Source organism: Carcharodon carcharias, chromosome 2 (assembly GCF_017639515.1).
Source record: "Carcharodon carcharias isolate sCarCar2 chromosome 2, sCarCar2.pri, whole genome shotgun sequence".
Taxonomy (NCBI): domain Eukaryota; kingdom Metazoa; phylum Chordata; class Chondrichthyes; order Lamniformes; family Lamnidae; genus Carcharodon; species Carcharodon carcharias.
Genome location: NC_054468.1, coordinates 39,775,605 through 39,795,400, shown reverse-complemented (window position 1 = coordinate 39,795,400; position 19,796 = coordinate 39,775,605). Strand labels below are relative to the sequence as shown.

At 44.2% G+C, this 19,796-nt stretch overlaps 2 protein-coding genes across 6 annotated transcripts in view; one reads left to right on the top strand and one right to left on the bottom strand.

Annotated features, from left to right (window-relative positions):
* b3gnt5a (UDP-GlcNAc:betaGal beta-1,3-N-acetylglucosaminyltransferase 5a) overlaps positions 1-12,093 on the bottom strand; it is a 32,303-nt gene extending 20,210 nt beyond the window's left edge. Inside the window, exons 1-2 of one of the 5 annotated variants that reach the window (XM_041212770.1) lie at positions 1,871-1,931; positions 1,662-1,774 (exon numbers count right to left, since the gene is read on the bottom strand). The gene's annotated coding sequence lies outside the window, so the exon portion shown is untranslated. Of the gene's footprint in view, positions 1-1,536; positions 1,559-1,661; positions 1,775-1,870; positions 1,981-11,789 lie in introns of those variants that run through there. The other 4 variants (XM_041212751.1, XM_041212760.1, XM_041212732.1 and 1 more) reach the window with 4 other exon arrangements.
* mcf2l2 (MCF.2 cell line derived transforming sequence-like 2) overlaps positions 1-19,796 on the top strand; it is a 273,896-nt gene that overhangs the window by 120,835 nt on the left and 133,265 nt on the right. The window lies entirely within an intron of this gene.

The window sequence follows — 19,796 nt, the reverse complement described above, 5'->3', positions numbered from 1 at the left end:
AAATTGACAAAGTGGAACAAATTGGCTTCATTTTGATTAAACTAGCACCCCCCCCACCACCACCACCACCACCACCACCAATTAGGACATTCAAATAACCTCAACTCTTCCATTGCCTAGAAGAGAAACATCAACAAGGTCTCCTAAATATCCACCCTACCCAAAATAAAAATTCATCTACACTAATTTGCTCTCAAACCCAGTTCCTTTCAGATGGCAGCAACACTTCAAAGTGAACATAATACAATGCTGCTGAAAGAATGAACTTTCAAGGCTCTCCACTTCAATTTGGCCATATCCTTTGATATGTGGGGGAGCAAAATCTTACTTAAAATTGTTAAACCCTATTATTGCCTTGGTACTACACAGTCTGCTCTAATACATTATACTATAAAACAATTGTAATTAACATTACCAGAAGAGCTTTCTTTACCTGAACCACATAAAAAACATTTGTTTAGCACCCTATGTACATGTACAAGTCAGCAAAAAAACGCTCACACTACTTTTTTTTTAGAAATTAAGATAAGCAAGATGACCAACTAGTTTTTGCAGATATTTAAAAAGACTTGGTATTAGTTCCAGATGCAAAAAAACACAATTAAAAAGGAACAGTGCAGTGGCTGTGTCGCCAGATTTCTAACTCAGAGGCCTGACGTAATGGTCAAAATCCTGGAACTCCCTAACAGGACTGTGGGTGTACCTACACCACATGGACTGCAGCAGTTCAAGTAGGCAGCTCACCACCTTCTCAAGGACAATTACTATAATTGTATTGAAGCACCTCAGAGTGCAACACGATGTTGATTGATAGTGCAACGGTACTGGAGTTGGCTGACTGTCTACAATCACCATATTGAAATGACTAATATTCATTGATTGTATTGAAGCACCTCATGATCCATATGTAAAAGTTGAATCTGATTGCACCTCTTGTGATGGCAATTTAGAAATATGTTGTAATGTTCTTCCAGATATTTTATGAATAAAGTATATTTTTTTAAAAAAAAACCTTCTCAAGGGCAATTAGAGGTGGGCAATAAACGCTGGCTAGCCCACATTCCTTGAAATAAAATATTAGAAATTAGAGATAAAATTCCAGTTTGACAATTTGAATTCAGTTTAAAACATCAGGAAATAAAATGCTGATAAGAGTATCAGCAAGTGATCATCAAATCACCGGAATATCATAAAAAGCCAACTGGTTTACGAACATCCTTCAGGGAAGGGAAAAAAAAAGCAAAAAACTGTGGATGCTGGAAATCCAAAATAAATATATTTTTCAGGGAAGGAAACCTGCCACACTTCCCCATCCGCCTTTTAAGTAACTCCAGTCCCCAACCACCTTCAGCTGCATTAGCTTCAAAAGGGCGGCAATTCAGAGCGGTTACAAAATATCAGCAACACCTAGAGTTTGCGGAAGAACTGAACAAAAAAAAACTACTCGAGCATGGAGGATTGGACTTTTTGGTCGACAGTCCTGTGGCTGGGAGACCACCGTGAGCTACGTGCCTCAAGTGACATAACAGTTCTTACAGGTTGGTTTTGAACCCCGTACTCCACAGCAGATAACCTCAAGTTCTGCTGCTAGTTGAATAGTCTGGATTCTTAAGTGCAGAAGACACGCCCAAACTCCCAAATAAATACACTGACTTGGTTACCGTTTCCATCACCAACTGGCCTCGCGTCTTACCACAAGTTCCCCTGGAAACTTCCAGCCAGAGACGGGTTGGTAGTCCTGACGTCTCTTTCTCGAGTTCACTCGAAAAAGATACTTGACACACAGGAAAAACACAAATTTAAGAAGTCAAAGCCACTTTCAGAAAATAAAATCAGAGAGGAGGGGGGGGAGAGAGAGTCCGCTCCTTACCCTGCGATCTATCAGAACCGATCCCGTCTGTTAACCACAATTGAAGCGGAGGCTCACATAAAGATGTCCGCTCGATAGAGGCAGCAGCAGCCGCCACCTACAGCGCATGCACGCCAGCTACCAATCAAACCAGGGGATGTGAGGCAGCTGTCAAACTGCAACCTGAGCCAGTGCCGGGCATTGCTGACAACACACAGCACAGTCAACACATGGCTCACAAACATTCCTTAATACAGTACTTGGCAGTCGTTACCTTAATAAATAGAATCCTTCCAATTCGCCTTCATTTCTATGCAGATACAATCACTTTTGATTCACCAGGATCATTTAACCTACGCATACTTAACTCCGCATTTCGTTTACTTGCATTTTTCTGAAACAGGCTAAATGGTTTCTCACAATCCAAAGCCCTTGTCAGCTTAAAGCAGTTTATGAATCACCACCCACCTAACATTTTTAAGCAGTTGCAAATTCCTCACCAATGTTCCCGACGCTGAGATAAATTATACTATATGTTATCTCCTAGCTCATCAAGCTGGTTGAAAACCTATTTTTTAACTTTGAGTTAGCTGCTGGTTAAGTATTAAGAGAAAACAGTTCACATAAGTTATGGGCAAGTGCCTTTTTTGTGAATTTGCAAATTTGCAATGTTAGAGAGACAGTTTATTTTTGTGCTTATATCTTTACTGTGTTGCCCATTCAAATTCAGAAGAGAGGTTTAGGGAGGTATTTCAGGATCTTACAGCCTACACGGCTGAAGACAAGGCCACCCCTGGTGAGGCTAAGGATTGGGGATGCACAGAAAGCTAGAGTTGGAGAGCACATGGGTGAGAGGGATGGTAGGGGTTATGATATAGGCAACAGAATTTTGGATGAGCAGAAGTGTGCAGGGTGGAGGATAGGAGGCCAACCAGGAGAATGTTGGAATAGTTTGGAGGTTTAATATCTCATCAGAATGATGGCAACTCATCAGCACAACAATCTATGTGCTCAAGTCTCTGGAGTAGAGCCTGGAAGTCCTTCTGACTCAGATGACTAGTATGACCAAACCGAAGTTGACAGAAAGGCACAACATATTTCTTGGGCAGCAGAATAATTCTGAAATTTGTCATGTATTGAAAATTGCATTGTGCATTTTGACCACTTAAGACTACCATACACATGTACCAGGGGAGGGAGTCCAGAAGGAGAATAAAGGAGCCCATGTTTGACAGTATGTGCTGCTGTTCTGCTTCTTACTGATTCTTGCTAAATCTTACTGTTTCTTCCCAGAACCACAGAAAACTCTCTTCAGAAATATTCAACCACCATAAGGCAGTGGCATAGTGGTATTGTCACTGGACTAGTACCCCAGAAACCCAGGGTAATGCTCTGTGGATCTGGGTTTGAATCCCACCATGGCAGATAGTGCAATTTGAAATCAATAAAAATCTGGAATTAAAAGTCTGATGATAACCATGGGGGATAACCATGCCAATTGTTATAAAAACCCATCTGGTTCACTAATGTCCTTTAGGAAATGAAATCTGCCATCCTTGCCTGGTTTGGCTTACATGTGACTCCAGACCCACAGCAATGCAGTTGACCCTTAAAAATGCCCTCTGAACAAGGGAAATTAGAGGAAAAGATGGGCAGTAAATGCTGACCTAGCCAGTGATGCCAACATCCCATGAAGGAATTAAAAAAGAGAACAATTCAGTCAAAATCCAGTCAAACTGTAGAAATTGCTTCCATCTCTATTTCAGCTGGCATCTTCAAATCCTGTCACCACCACACTGCTTGATAAGCTCTTAAAGTATTCCTCCAAAGAAAGATGAAAGTGTGAAAGGCCAGGGGGAAAGCCAGTGTCCAGATCAATCCTGTACTGGACCTGGGCAACTCTAAAAAAGGTGCAGATAATACTGGGAGAAGGCCTTGTACTGGGATCCGGAGCAAGCAGGAAAAAGGTGCTGGGATGTGGGATGAACGGCCATAACAGATCAGGTGGTTGGGACTTGTGAGAGAAAAAGCAGAGGGGTGGGGTGTTAGAGCTTGAGAGAGAGAGACCAAGTAGAGATCTGGTGTGGAAGCATTTGCATATGGACACATAGAGTGGCTGTGGACACTGGGGCATTCATTGTTGGTGTGCGGTCAAGCACTTGAGAGGTGATAGGACCTGGTATGAGAACAGGCAGTCTTGGACCACTTGGAAGGTAGGCTTGAGAACATTCAGGATATGGGCACAGGGACAGTCAAGGTGGATTTGAGACCTATTCGTGAGAACCTTTGCAGTGAGAATGGGGACTTGAAATTTTCAAGGTGGGCATGGAAATTGGGAGAACTCAGTGAGTGTGAACTTTGGGAGTTGTTGGAAAAATGTGCAACCTAGAGGGAGTCAGTTGTGCTGGGGAATATTTGATGAAATTTAGGGCCTGCTATTATTATAAAGAAAATTAAGCTAAAAACACTTAGACAAAGAAAGACCCTGAGTCATTTGGGTGAGGAGCAGACAGGCAGAAGAAACAGGAACCAGAGCAATGCAACCATGGAGCAACCAGAAAGGGGGAGGAAAGCCCAAAGTTGACCAAGGTAAAAACAACTTAAGAGATGAGCAGTCAGGTGTGAAGGGGCTTGGAAAGGAAGCATTCAAAAGGTAGGAGCAGATTAGGTGTAAGATCACGACTGCATAATTATTTGGTTTCCAAGCTCTCACACTTAGAAAGACTGGTGAACTTACTTAATTTTGCATGAATGTCTTTCCAACTCAGTGCAACTGGTTTATTCAGGGTGCTTCTGTATATGTACAAACATAGATGTGACTTAGCAGTCAATTATTTAGTTACTAACATTTTTCCATGTAGTTCAGTTATCAAAACAAGAGGAAGTGAGACCCGGAGGCATCGAGAGTGTCCAGAGAAAAACAGAGTTCCAAGCCACTCAGCAGTGGTAAGAAGCAGTACTTGGACTAAGTAAGGGTGGTTACAGAGAGAGAGACTGAGGTCACAGTGTGAATGTAAATATTTGTCCCTAGTAACTACGTGACAATCATATATGCATAGTCACATGGTTAAAATGGAGCAATATGCCACATTTTCAAAAATTAGCTTCAAAGGCTGACTTGCAATGGGCAGTGCTGTGTTTGGCATGAGGCGGGAGAAGAATGAGGTGGAGGTGTGTTGATGTTATTAGTGTTGCAGCCTAATAAGGTGGCTACTGCCACCTTCTCATGGTCAATAAATGCTGGCTATGCTAATAATGCCCATATACTAAGAATGAATATTTTTTATAAAACATTGCCTGTTCCTAGCAAAAGTACTCTGCTGCTCCCTTTAGGGAGATCTCTGGAAATGCATAAGGAAATATGCATTACTGGGAGCAAAACAGAGAAAATCAGCCCTGATGTATTGCTTACAGGTATATCAGGGAAGCCTAAACACAGTATAGGCAAAAATGACAAAATTACAAGCAATTTACCAGTTTGTTTTGTTTAATAGTTTCAAAATGTGATTACTCTTAATTGGTAGGTATTATTCTTAGGTCAGGAAATGACTTTCGGTCCCACAGTTCATCCAAAGTGCTTGAGACAGATGAAATGGCTCCCAGGAAGAAGCCAAGCTATTAAAAACAAAAGCAACTATCTTGGGCTTTTGAAGTGTACATTTGATTGACAGAGTTTAGGAGATGCACTTTTATTTTTCTTTGCTAAGGTCAATTTTCAAAGAAATTTGAAAGTACATCTTGGAATGACATATTCTGATTCAGCAGTCCGTCTGAAGTTATGATAGATTCCACTGAAGGTTATCAGTGAATCATTACATAGGGGTAAGCTTTATTGGATGTTAGCACAGGAGAAGTAACTGCAATTACATCCCTAGGCAGAAAAGTAAAGATGTTAATTACTGTAACTCATTGCTCATTATCCTCACTTGTACTCAATAAACCTGTTTGGTTATCCATTATCTAAACTGTGGTTGGATGAGGATTCTTTCACCTTCTAAAGACAAGGTGATTACATAAGGCTACATAACATAGCCAGCAAACTAAAATATAATAGCAAAAGTTCCTGTTTGACTCTAGATATTTTGTGTAGGTAAAGGCAACCTGCAGTTCACAGGGAGGAAGGTTCACTTATTGGAATGATCATTGCCACTGAACCTGAAGAAAATGTGTGGTATATAGGTTCCAAAAGCACAACAGATGTTTGCAATAGCTTATTGATTTAATTGGTAATCAATATATTCTGTTAACTGTCAGCTGTTTTTATATCCGAAGTTTTATATACATTTTAGACTCAGTTACTAGACTATGAAAAGAATTTGAGAAAGAAGTGGGAGATAGAACCAGAAAATCAACTGAGAACCTTTTCCCTTTCCCAGCACTAAATGGATGCAATAGCAACAACTAACATTTCTAAAATAACCTGAGAGTAGTAAAATGTCCCAAGGTGCTTCACAGGAGCATTACAAAATAAGTATGACACTGAGTCACAGAAAGAGATGCTAGATCGGAAGACCAAAAACTTGGTCAAGTAGGTAGGTTTTAACTCTTAAAGGAGGAAAGAGAAATGGAGAGGCAGAGAGCTGTAGAGAGGGAATTCCAGAGCTTAGGGCCCAGGAAACTAAAGGCACAGTCATCAACGATGGAGCTATTAAAATTGGAGCAGCCAGAATTAGATGAGTGCAGATGTCTCGGCGAGCTGTGGGACTGGAGGTTCAGATATAGTGAGGGAGGAGGGATTTGAAAACAAGGATGAGAACTTTAAAATCAAAACCGTTATTGACCAGGAATCAATGTAAGTCAGCAAGCATAGGTGTGATAGGTGAAGGGGACCTGTTACGGGTTAAGACATGGGCAGCAACGTTTTGGATGACCTCAAGTTTATGAAAGGTACAGTTGATTGGAATTATCAGGTCTTGAGGTAACAAAGGCATGAATGAGGGTTTCAGCAGCAGATGACCTGAGACAGGAGCAAAAGTGGGCACTATTACGGTGGTCTTAGTGATAGCATGAATATGTGGCGGAAAGCTCATCTCAGATTCAAGTATGACACCAAGGTTGTGAACAGACTGGTTTGGTCTCAGACTGGTGCCAGGATGGAGTTGTAGCTAGGGAACAGAGCAGGGACCAAGAACAATGACTTTAGTCTTCCTAATATTTAACTGGAAAAAATTTATGCTCATCCAGTACTGGATGTCGAATAAGCTGTCTGATAATTTAGCAATAGTGGAGGAGTTGAGAGAGGTGGTGGTGATGAGTGTCAGGAACCAGGTGAGAGCAATCCCACCCAGCTGGGTTGGAGGAGGATGGTGTAGTCTACTGTGTCAAAGACTACAGCCAGGCTGAGAAGGATAAGAAAGGATAGTTTACTTTTGTCATATTCGCTTAAGATGCTATTTGTGGTTCTGATAAGAGCTATTTCAGTACAGTAGCAGGGTGGAAACCTGATTGGAAGGATCCAAACATGGAATTCCGAGAAATATAGGCACAGATTTGGGAGGCGACACATTCAGATTTTGGAAAGGAAAGTAAGATTGGAGGTAGGGCAGAAGTTTACAAGGACAATGGGCTGAAGGTTTGGTTTTTAGAGGAGAAGGACGATATAGGGAAGAAAATTAGTGCTGGACACTCCTCTAGTCCTCATTGCCATGAAACTGGTGAACGTCAAGCACCTTTGGAGGTGCTTTGTTTGATTCTGTGAAGCTCCTGAGAGGAAGTCCCAAAGTTGCACAGGTATTTAAGACAGCAGCACTATTGAGGCACATCAAATTGAAGCCCCTTGAGATACCTGGAAGATGTTTGTTTTTAAAGGCAATGAGGCAGGATCTTTACAGTGCAAGGTTTTAATGAATTGTGGTAAATGTCATTAAAAATGCATGTACAAGTTATGACTTGCATTTTGACAATTTTCAAATGCACACAAAGGTTCTGGATCTGTGTAAATGAGTTTTTGCCACTTTGTCATGGGTAGGATGGCAGCAGCACAGGTGACCATGAAAACATTAATCTAACTACTAACCTGCCTCCACAGAAAAGCATTACAGTTACGTGGATAGACTGGAGAAGCTGGGGTTGTTCTTCTTACAGCAGAGAAGTTTAAGAGAAAATTTATAGCAATATTTAAAATCATGAAGGGTTTAGACAGAGTAAATAAAGACTAGGATTGCAAAATTTGGTTCTGTAGTGCCAATAGATCCAGCTCTATGGGTGCCAGATCTTGTAAAAATCAGTATTGGTGCCTCCCCTGGCCATGTCTAGCATTGCTTGTGTGAGCGTGTGCCAGACGTATGCCAAGTTGGCAGACCGTGATGTCCATCAGCATCCAATACTGATTTGGAGTCTGACCTACCATTTTGAACAACATCAATCCAGTTAATACCTTCTCTTAAATGTGTGTTCAGCAACGCGAGGTCCCTCCACCAGTACTTTTTAATCACCATCCAACTTGCAGATTAGTTGCTTTTTACTATCTACTTGCTCTTCCAAAATTTGTAGAAGTAAGGGATTGTTGGTAGAATTGTGAAAAGTTGTTGATAGTGGTGCTGCTCATTGGGTAGGCACTGTGTGTTCCTGAAAAGCCCTGGGGCACACCATTTACTCTTAGTCATGGGGACTATAGTTGCAGTTCCTGTTGGGCTGCAACATCAGAGGGCAATGGAGCAGGGGCAGCAAAAAAGACAAGCTGAGGGAGGAGGGAACTTAGTAGGAAGAGTTACCCACTTAGGGTCTTCAGGGAGCACTTCTCCTATCTCCACCTACACCAGGAGCAGGATCTTTAGAGACTACGCTTCACCAAGGTGGTGATCAGCGAACTCTGCCACTGCTTGGAAAGTGACTGTGAAAGTGGCTATGGCCCTGAATTTTTCCACCAATGGATCCTTCCAGTCTGGAAGAGGTGGCATAGCAAACATCTCGCAGCTGACTGTCCATTGCTGCATCCGGGAGGTCATGGAGGATCTGTATTCCAGGATAAGGGACTTCATTGTCATCTTTCTAAACGGTGAGGAGTAGAAAGAGTGGAGGAATGGCTTTGCCAGAGTAGTAGGCTTTCCCATGGTGCATGGAGCCATCAATTGCATGCCTGTGGCTTTGTTGGCGCTGCATCTCAATGGACAGATTTACCAAAATCACAAAAGGTACCACTCACTCAAATTTATTTTATTCATTCATGGGATGTGGGTATCGCTGGCTAGGCTAGCATTTATTGCCCGTCCCTAATTGCCCTTGAGAAGGTGGTGTTGAGCTGCCTTCTTGAACTGCTGCAGTCCATGTGATGTAGGTATACTCACAGCGTTGTTAGAGAGGGAGTTCCAGGATTTTGACCCAACGATGGTGAAGGAACGGAAATATATTTCCAAGTCAGGATGGTGAGTGACTTGGAGGGGAAATTTCAGCTGGCGGTGTTCCTATCTATCTGCTGCCCTTATCCTTCTAGATGGTAGTGGTCGTGGGTTTGGAAAGTGCTGTTTAAGGAGTCTTGTTTGTGGTTGGGGTACCAATCAAGTGGGCTGCTTTGTCCTGGATGGTGTCAAGCTTCTTGAGTATTGTTGGAGCTGCACTCATCTAAACAAGTGGGGAGTATTCCATCACACTCCTGACTTTGCCTTGTGGATGGTGGACATGCTTTGGGGAGTCAGAAGGTGAGCTATGCACTGCAGAATTCTTAGCCTCTAACCTGCCCTTGTAGCCACAGTATTTATATGGCTAGTCCAGTTCAGTTTCTGGTCAATGGCAACCCTCAGGGCGTTGATAGTGGGGGATTCAGCGATAGCAAAGCCATTGAATGTCAAGGGCGATGGTTAGATTCACTCTTATTGGAAATGGTCATTACCCGGCACTTGTGTGACACAAATGTTACTTGCCACTTGTCAGCCCAAGCCTGGATATTGTCCAGGTCTTGCTGCGTTTGGACATGGACTGCTTCAGTATCTGAGGAGGCACGAATGTTGCTGAACATTGTGCAATCATCAGCGAACATCCCCACTTCTGACCTTATGGTGATAGGAAGGTCATTGATGAAGCAGCTGAAGGTGATTGGGGCTAGACACTACCCTGAAAACTCCTGCAGTGATGTCCTGGAACTGAGATGATTGACCTCCAACAACTACAAAGATCTTCCTTTGTGCTAGGTATGATTCTAATCAGCGGAGAGTTTTCCCTCTGATTCCCATTGACTTCAGTTTTGACCACATCTAGAACATCATGCTGGTGAATGCCTGCTATTCTGGCAGCAGCTCTGTTACTTTCATGATCATATGCCAGTCTGCAGTTCCTGCAATCTTTCAGCCACCATGTTGAACCAGAGGGTTGCTGCTTGATGAGAAGATCTGCTCTACACCTGGCTGGTGACTCCCCTCTGCAACCCCACCACATGTGGCGAGTACTCATAAAATGAGAGCCATGTTGCCACAATGAATGTCTTTGAACAGATGGGTGCTGAAGTAACTGTTCCACTGCCTTGACCACTCAGGGACAGCCTCTAATACTGGCTGGAGTAGGTGTTCACAACCTGACCAATATGCGGATGCAACCCTTGCTGCAAAGCATTCAGCAACCACCTCAGGCGGAGGAAGAGGAGGAGGCCAACATATCCATGTTCTGGATGGGCTTTCTATTTGTGTATCATTAGACTTTGAATCCCCTGAATTCCCCTAGACCCCTGTTGCTCAACACATTTCCACATTAGCATCCTCTTAGTCACAATCCTGAAATAAAAGATATCACAAAACAACCAACATATCCTCTAATTTTCTTTTGGAGTGTGCAGATGATTTGTTAAGTGCGCAAGAGATTAAATTGTTTTACACAGCCATGCACGCACAGTAACTGCAAAGGACCACCTTGTGCATGGCCTGTGTGGGAACTTTCAGGTTGCTGTGCAGCCACACAACCTAGAGGGGGAATTGAAAATAACCATTCCATACTAACTTTATCCAACAATACATCCAATACTTCATACAATACTCAACTAATGATGCTTGTGCATTCTCTTAGAGCCCGTCTTGCAGGACCCTTTGCCTGGCCTGGTGCTCCTACACAATGCTAACCCAGTGGCTGCAGCATGACTGTTAAAAGGCTGCTGACTTTCAATGTGTGAGACTATAGATGGCATTGGAGGATGCCCTCACACATATCTGGCCCAAGAAAGGCTAACCAGATTGCACCATCTCAGCATGGGTGGCAGGAAATAACAAGGGCACTGGTGGAGAGTCAGTGGTGGGAGCATGAATGCTGTCATACTGAAAGAGCAGAGCAGGTTTGTGCACCAGAGAGCTTCTTCCTCCTCCTGGGATGGTGTCTCACCAATCCTAGTAATATGCTGGAGCTAGACAGCTGTGAGAGCCAGCAAGCCTCTTTCCCCCTTGAGCATTGATATTGCAGTAGGGGTGCAGCAGTCTGAACTTGCACAGTACAAAACTGGCCTTACATGGCAACAAGCAAAGATCTCATGACCTCTGTCTGAGCTTCCGCTGCAGCATTCAGATGTTGGTGGCTTCTGCTTATCCCACAGTGGAAGCTGAGACATCAGCATCAGATGTTGCATGATGGTCAGGCCCATAAAAGTTCTCAAGGATTTGGCCACACTTCCACACTGGAAATGCTGGAGTCCAAGAATAGCATGAAGCCCTGTCAAGCTGGGGTTCTGCTTGACAATAACAGACCTGCCAATATACCAAGAATTTCTGTGTGCATACCCACCAGTCTTTTACTGCCTGCCATCCCACTGAGGTCCTGATTTCAATCCTCTGCAGCAGAACTCATGTGTGACTTCACCCTCCTGTGAACTGGCACTTATTCTAATCTTCTAACCTTGCTGCAGACTATTCGTGCCCGTACTCTCACCACATGCAGATCCTGCCTCTATACAACCCTTTAAGATAAATGCAGTGGTAGTATTTTAGCTGGTAGCAGTGAATTTTAGATCAAATGATCGCATATTTACCTCCTCAGTTTGGTCCTCCTGATGCAGCCAAAATACACCCTCCCTTCAAGACTTGTAATCTGGCTTTAAGTACTACTAGTCCATTTTAAGTGGTGCTAGTCTTGCATGAACTTGGGCCCCCTGCTCAGTATCAAAACACTGTTGAGGTAATTTCCATGCCCTCGCTGCTTCTATTCCTGGTCCCTTTTCTTTTTTCCCTGTTATAGGATGGCCAAGATGTGCTAATAATGATGGAGTTAATCTGCAGACACTTCTTGGGTGGGAACTTTAAGTTAATTTACAATATACTCAGCAGCAACTACAGTATGCTTTCAACTCCAACTTTAGCTCTACACTGACTGCTCGTCCTACTCTCCTATTGGTTACTACAGATCATGTGATCTTCCTTAGGCAGTATTATTCTTAAAGGTACATTGCACGCTAAATAAAACCATAATTACCACATTCGTCCCCCTTTAACTCGGCTATACATATTAAATTTCCAAGTACATATTTTTCAAGACAACATAATATTTACACTGGATAAGGAATTTACAAAACAAAAACAGAATTACCTGGAAAAACTCAGCAGGTCTGGCAGCATCGGCGGAGAAGGAAAGAGTTGACATTTCGAGTCCTCATGACCCTTCGACAGAACTTGAGTTCGAGTCCAAGAAAGAGTTGAAATATAAGCTGGTTTAAGGTGTGTGTGTGGGGGGCGGAGAGATAGAGAGACAGAGAGGTGGAGGGGGTTGGTGTGGTTGTAGGGACAAACAAGCAGTGATAGAAGCAGATCATCAAAAGATGTCAACGACAATAGTACAATAGAACACATAGGTGTTAAAGTTAAAATTGGTGATATTATCTAAACGAATGTGCTAATTAAGAATGGATGGTAGGGCACTCAAGGTATAGCTCTAGTGGGGGATTTTTTTATATAATGGAAATAGGTGGGAAAAGGAAAATCTTTATAATTTATTGGAAAAAAAAAGGAAGGGGGAAACAGAAAGGGGGTGGGGATGGGGGAGGGAGCTCACGACCTAAAGTTGTTGAATTCAATATTCAGTCCAGAAGGCTGTAAAGTCCCTAGTCGGAAGATGAGGTGTTGTTCCTCCAGTTTGCGTTGGGCTTCACTGGAACAATGCAGCAAGCCAAGGACAGACATGTGGGCAAGAGAGCAGGGTGGAGTGTTAAAATGGCAAGCGACAGGGAGGTTTGGGTCATTCTTGCGGACAGACCGCAGGTGTTCTGCAAAGCGGTCGCCCAGTTTACGTTTGGTCTCTCCAATGTAGAGGAGACCACATTGGGAGCAACGAATGCAGTAGACTAAGTTGGGGGAAATGCAACCCCAGTTTCATTTTATCCTTCGGCTCATCCGACGCCTCAACAAGAAACTTTTTCTCTTTCTCTCAATTGCTAAGGAACGCAAGCTCCAACAACTCATCGACACCAACATCCATCTAGGACCCTCCACCCCTGCCTGTCCCTCCGTCCCCACCCTTTCTTCCAATCCCAACCCCAGCCGTGTATTCACTATACCCCCTGACCTTCCCCTCTCCGATGCTGAACGTTCAGTGCTCAGCAAAGGACTTAGTTTCATACCCTTACGCCCTCACCCAATGAATTTCGGGCTCAGCATGATACTGAACTCTTCTTCCGCCGTCTTCGTCTCCGGGCTCACTTCTTTGGGCAGGAGTCCTCTCCCAGTTCAACGGATCCTTTTACCCATCTCCAATATTCTCCCTCCACCTGGACCCCTCCCTCTGGATTCTTACCTTCTCTCGATCTTTTCATTGAGAACTGTCGGCGTGACATTAGTCGTCTCAATTTCTCTGCTCCTCTCACCCATTCTAACCTGTCTCTCTCTGAACTTACTGCACTCCATTCTCTCAGGTCCAACCCTGACATTGTCATCAAACCCGCTGACAGGGGTGGTGCTGTTGTTGTCTGGCGCACTGACCTCTACCTCGCGGAGGCTGAGCGTCAACTCGCAGACACTTCCTCCTACCTCTCCCTGGACCATGACCCCACCACTGAACATCAAGCCACTGTTTCCAGGACTGTCACTGACCTCATCTCCTCTGGGGATCTCTCTCCCACAGCTTCCAACCTGATAGTCGCCCAACCTCGGACGGCCCGCTTCTATCTCCTACCCAAAATCCACAAACAGAACTGCCCCGGTAGACCGATCGTCTCAGCTTGCTCCTGCCCCACAGAACTCATTTCTCGTTATCTTGACTCCCTTCTCTCTCCCCTTGTCCAGTCCCTTCCCACCTACATCCGTGATTCCTCTGACACCTTACGTCACATCAACAATTTCCAGTTCCCTGGCCCCTACCGCTTCCTCTTCACCATGGACGTCCAATCCCTCTACACCTCCATCCCCCACCAGGATGGTCTGAGGGCCCTTAGCTTCTTCCTCGAACAGAAGCCCGAACAATCCCCATCCACCACTACTCTCCTCCGTCTGGCTGAACTTGTTCTCACGCTGAGCAATTTCTCCTTCAACTCCTCTCACTTCCTCCAAATAAAAGGTGTGGCTATGGGTACCCGCATGGGCCCCAGCTATGCCTGTCTCTTTATGGGGTATGTGGAGCATTCCTTGTTGCAGTCCTACTCCGGCCCCCTTCCACAACTCTTTCTCCGGTACATCGATGATTACTTCGGTGCCGCTTCATGCTCTCGTCTGGACTTGGAAAAATTTATTAATTTTGCTTCCAATCTCCACCCCTCCATCATTTTCACATGGTCCATCTCTGACACTTCCCTTCCCTTCCTTGACCTCTCTGTCTCAATCTCTGGTGATAGACTGTCCACCAATATCCATTACAAACCCACCGACTCCCACAGCTATCTCGACTACAGCTCCTCACACCTCGCTTCCTGTAAGGACTCCATCCCATTCCCTCAGTTCCTTCGCCTCCGTCGCATCTGTTCCGATGATGCTACATTCAAAAACAGTTCCTCTGACATGTCCTCCTTCTTCCTTAACCGAGGTTTTCCACCCACGGTCATTGACAGGGCCCTCAACCATGTCCGGCCCATCTCCCGCGCATCCGCCCTCACGCCTTCTCCTCCCTCCCAGAAACATGATAGGGTCCCCCTTGTCCTCACTTATCACCCCACCAGCCTCCGCATTCAAAGGATCATCCTCCGCCATTTCTGCCAACTCCAGCATGATGCCACCACCAAACACATCTTCCCTTCACCCCCCTTATCGGCATTCCGTAGGGATCGCTCCCTCCGGGACACCCTGGTCCACTCCTCCATCACCCCCTACTCCTCAACCCCCTCCTATGGCACCACCCCATGCCCACGCAAAAGATGCAACACCTGCCCCTTCACTTCCTCTCTCCTCACCGTCCAAGGACCCAAACACTCCTTTCAAGTGAAGCAGCATTTCACTTGCATTTCCCCCAACTTAGTCTACTGCATTCGTTGCTCCCAATGTGGTCTCCTCTACATTGGAGAGACCAAACATAAACTGGGCGACCGCTTTGCAGAACACCTGCGGTCTGTCCGCAAGAATGACCCAAACCTCCCTGTCGCTTGCCATTTTAACACTCCACCCTGCTCTCTTGCCCACATGTCTGTCCTTGGCTTGCTGCATTGTTCCAGTGAAGCCCAACGCAAACTGGAGGAACAACACCTCATCTTCCGACTAGGGACTTTACAGCCTTCCGGACTGAATATTGAATTCAACAACTTTAGGTTGTGAGCTCCCTCCCCCATCCCCACCCCCTTTCTGTTACCCCCTTCCTTTTTTTTTCCAATAAATTATAAAGATTTTCCTTTTCCCACCTATTTCCATTATATAAAAAAAACCCCCACTAGAGCTATACCTTGAGTGCCCTACCATCCATTCTTAATTAGCACATTCGTTTAGATAATATCACCAACTTTAACTTTAACACCTATGTGTTCTATTGTACTATTGTCGTTGACATCTTTTGATGATCTGCTTCTATCACTGCTTGTTTGTCCCTACAACCACACCCCCCCCCCCTCCACCTCTCTGTCTCTCTATCTCTCCGCCCCCCACACACACACCTTAAACCAGCTTATATTTCAACTCTTTCTTGGACTCGAACTCAAGTTCTGTCGAAGGGTCATGAGGACTCGAAACGTCAACTCTTTTCTTCTCCGCCGATGCTGCCAGACCTGCTGAGGTTTTCCAGGTAATTCTGTTTTTGTTTTGGATTTCCAGCATCCGCAGTTTTTTTGTTTTTATCTAAGGAATTTACAAGTTCAGTCTTCTACATGGTTTCCTGGTATGTGTGGAATGTTGCAGCTCCACAACTTCAGATTCTTTGTCAAGAACCTCCTTTTCCAGAGTTGCCTAAACATCAGATGCTTCGGTGGGCACTTGCAGTTCTGTATCCTCAACTCTTACAGGAATATCAGACATGTCAGTTCTGGGTTGAGTATCCTCAACAGGAAACGCGGACCCGGTCATGGTCACTGGTGGAACCATATCTTGATGATTTGTCTCTCTCTTCCTTAAATGGTCCACATGTTTACGAATGATCTGGCCTTCCACCTCCACGTGGTAAGATGGAGCTCCAGTCACCACACTTATTTCACCCAGTCCTTCCCCAAAATTTTTCGTGTATACTGGCTCTCCCACCATAAATTTCCTCTCGTGACTGTGCCAGTCATGTCTGGTTTTCTGGCTTCCCTGACTCCTTTCCACCTTTCCATCTAAATTCAACATTATTAAGCTCAATCTCAGCCTGAGATGGCATTTCAACAATAACTCCGCAGGTGTGACACATGTTGTTGTGTGAGGGGTAGTCCTGTAATGAAAAAGAAAGCGTGCTAGCTTAGTTGCCAAGGAATCACCAGTTAGCTTTTTCATGCCTGCCTTGAACATTTGAACCGCCCTTTTGGCCAGTCCGTTTGAGGCAGGGTGGTAAGGTGCAGTTTTCATATGAGTGATACCGTTGAGGCTGATAAACCATTGAAACTCAGCACTCAAAAGTGCCATGCCGTTATCGGAAATGACTACTTCTGATGGTCCATGAATAGCAAAACTCTGACATAGTTTTTCAATTGTAGCGGCAGACATTGGTGACTTTACCTCATATATGTCCAAACATTTTGAATGGGCATCGACAATGAGCAGAAACATTGTTCCCAGGAAAGGTTCAATGTAGTCCATGTGTAACTGCACCCAGGGTCCACCTGGCCACTCCCATGTGTGTAACGGAGCTGTCACTGGCAACTTTTTCAGTTGGTGACAATGCACACAGTGCTTTACTAAACTCTCTATCTCACCATCCATCCTAGGCCTCCATAGCTTACTGGTCTTCACTTGGGAAATTCCTGGATAGGCACTGTGTAGTTCAATTAAAAGTGGCTCCCTTCCCTTTGGAGGAACAATCACTGATGCTCCCCACAATAGGATGCCATCCTGGCTGGTTATTTTATGTCTTCTGATGATGTACGGTTCCATTTCATCAGATACAGGCTCCTGTGACCAACCATGTAGCACTTGTTCTTGTACCTGAGATAGGACTGGGTCCCACCTTGTACAGTCTCTGATCCATCAAGCACATACCGGCGAGGAATCTAAGAAACTTATAGTAAAAAAAAGTTCCTGTGGAACTGGAACGTCCTCATCATTTTCTTGTAAAGGCAAACGACTAAGGGCATTGGCATTTGCGATTTGTTTGCCAGGCCTATGTATGAAAGCGTATTCATATGCTGCCAAAATTAAAGCCCATCGTTGTATTCTTGCTGAGGCTATGGGTGGTATAGCCTTGTCCTCATTAAACAATCCTAGTGATGGCTTGTGGCCTGAAACGATTGTAAAATGGCGGCCGTGTACGAACTGGTGAAATTTCTTGACACCAAAGGTGATGGACAGGCCTTCTTTTTCTATCTGTGAGTATCTCTTTTCCAATGTGGTGAGTGTTCTTGATACGTAACCTATTGGCTGTTTCATGCTGACGTCCATCCAATGAGAGAGCACTGCTCCCACTCCACATGGAGTTCCATCACATATCAGCACCAATTCTTCCGTCCGGTCACAATGCACTAATAGATTGGATGAGTTCAACAATTGTTTCACCTTTATGAAAGCTTCTTTCTGGGGTACCTTCCAAGACTGACATTGGTTATTTTTGAGTGGAGAATGCAGGGGGGCCAGCACTGTAGACAAATTGGGTAAAAAAACACCCATAATAGTTGATCATTCCCAGGAATGATTTGAGCTCTGAGGTGTTCTTTGGTGCAGGTGCCTCTCTTAAAGCTCTCACTTTCTCTTCAACCGGGTAGAGGCCCTGTGAATCTACCCGGTGACCCAAATAGATTACCTCCCTCACTTGGAATGTGCACTTTTCTTTTGTTAAACTCACTTCAGCTTGCAAGAAACATTTTAAGACTCCTTCTAAGTTTGCCAAATGCTCTTTTTCAGTCAATCCAGTCACCAATACATCGTCTAAATAGACTACAACCTGGGGCAGTAAACTTTCCATTATTCTCAAAAAGACAACACAAGCGGAGGAGACAACAAAAAGCAATCATGTATATTGGTACAACCCTTTGTGGGTATTAATTGTGACAAATTCCCAGGAGCCATTATCCAACTCTAGTTGTTGATAAGCATGACTCATGTCAAGCTTTGTGTACATTGCCCGCCCTGCCAGCTTGGTATACAGGTCTTCGAATTTTTGGAATGGGGTGCCTGTCTAGCTTAACAACTTTATTAACTGTTAGTTTGTAGTCTCCACAAATTTGGATGTTTTGGTCGGGTTTAAGGATGGGGACAATGGGTGTTGCCCACTGAGAACTGGACCGGTTGTATAACGCCCAGTTTCTCTGGTCTGTTCAGTTCAATGTCAACTTTTTCTTGCAGGGCATATGGCACTGGTCTCACCTTCATGAAATGAGGTATTGATTCTGGATCTGAATGAAGGCCCTGGATTTTCCCCATTTCGTCCTTAAAGATGGTGGTGTACTTTCTAAGTGGCTCTGGTAGCCCATTTGCTCTCAACTGGAAAATTTCAGCCCATTCTAACTTAATCTCCTTTAACCAATTTCGCCCCAGGAATCTTGGCCCTTCACGTGCTACCACCATCAAGAGTAGCTTTGCCGATTAGCTTCCATAATGGACAGTTACTCTGCTTTTGCCTTTTACTTGAAGGTCTTCATCCGTATTTGTTTTAAGCTTGGCGACTGTTTCTTCTAAACTTACTTTTGTTCACCATTATTCAAATATCCGAAGGTATGTTCCCCAATTACTGTAGTGGAAGTTACTGTGTCCACTTCCTTTCTAACAGGTTTGCAATTCAGGTTTACTTTCACTGTGATAAATATTGTTTCTTCTTTCCAACTTTCAGATTAAACAATGAGTAAATGTCTAACTTTGTTGTCTCAGGCCCTTCTATATTGTAGATTTCATTGGGCTTCTTCTTTTGTTTACAAGCCTACTTGAATCTTTCCTTGCACTGCCTCATCATTTCTGTGACAATAGTAACATTCCATGTTTTTAAATTGCCAATTGCTAAAAGACTGATTGTTTCCACCTCTATTGAAATTATTCTTCGATTTCACTGCTATGTTATTTCTCTCTATTCTTTGGCTAGCTGTTTCCTACTTCTCGGCAGAGTCTTGCTTTCTCGTGCCACTTTTGATTGAGGTTTCCCACTCCATGAGGGGGACAGCACCATTTTGCGCACCCTGCATTGCTTTTGAATCTCTTACTGCACTTTCATGTTCAGCGCTATCTCTAGCACCTTCTTGAAACCCAGATTCATTTCGGGCAATAATCTTTTCTGAATAGTGTCCTCTTTCAAACCACACACTAAACGATCTCTGAGCATGTCGTTCAGTTGTACCAAACTCACAATGTTCCCTTAGCTGCTTCAAATTTGCAATGTAGCATGCAATTTTCTCACCCGGGGCTCTATTTCATGAAATAAACCTGAACCTCTGCATCGTGACTGAGCGCTTTGGTTGAAAATGGACCTTCATGAGGTCCACCAATTCATCAAAATTTTTTGAATCTGGGTCACTGGGTGCCAT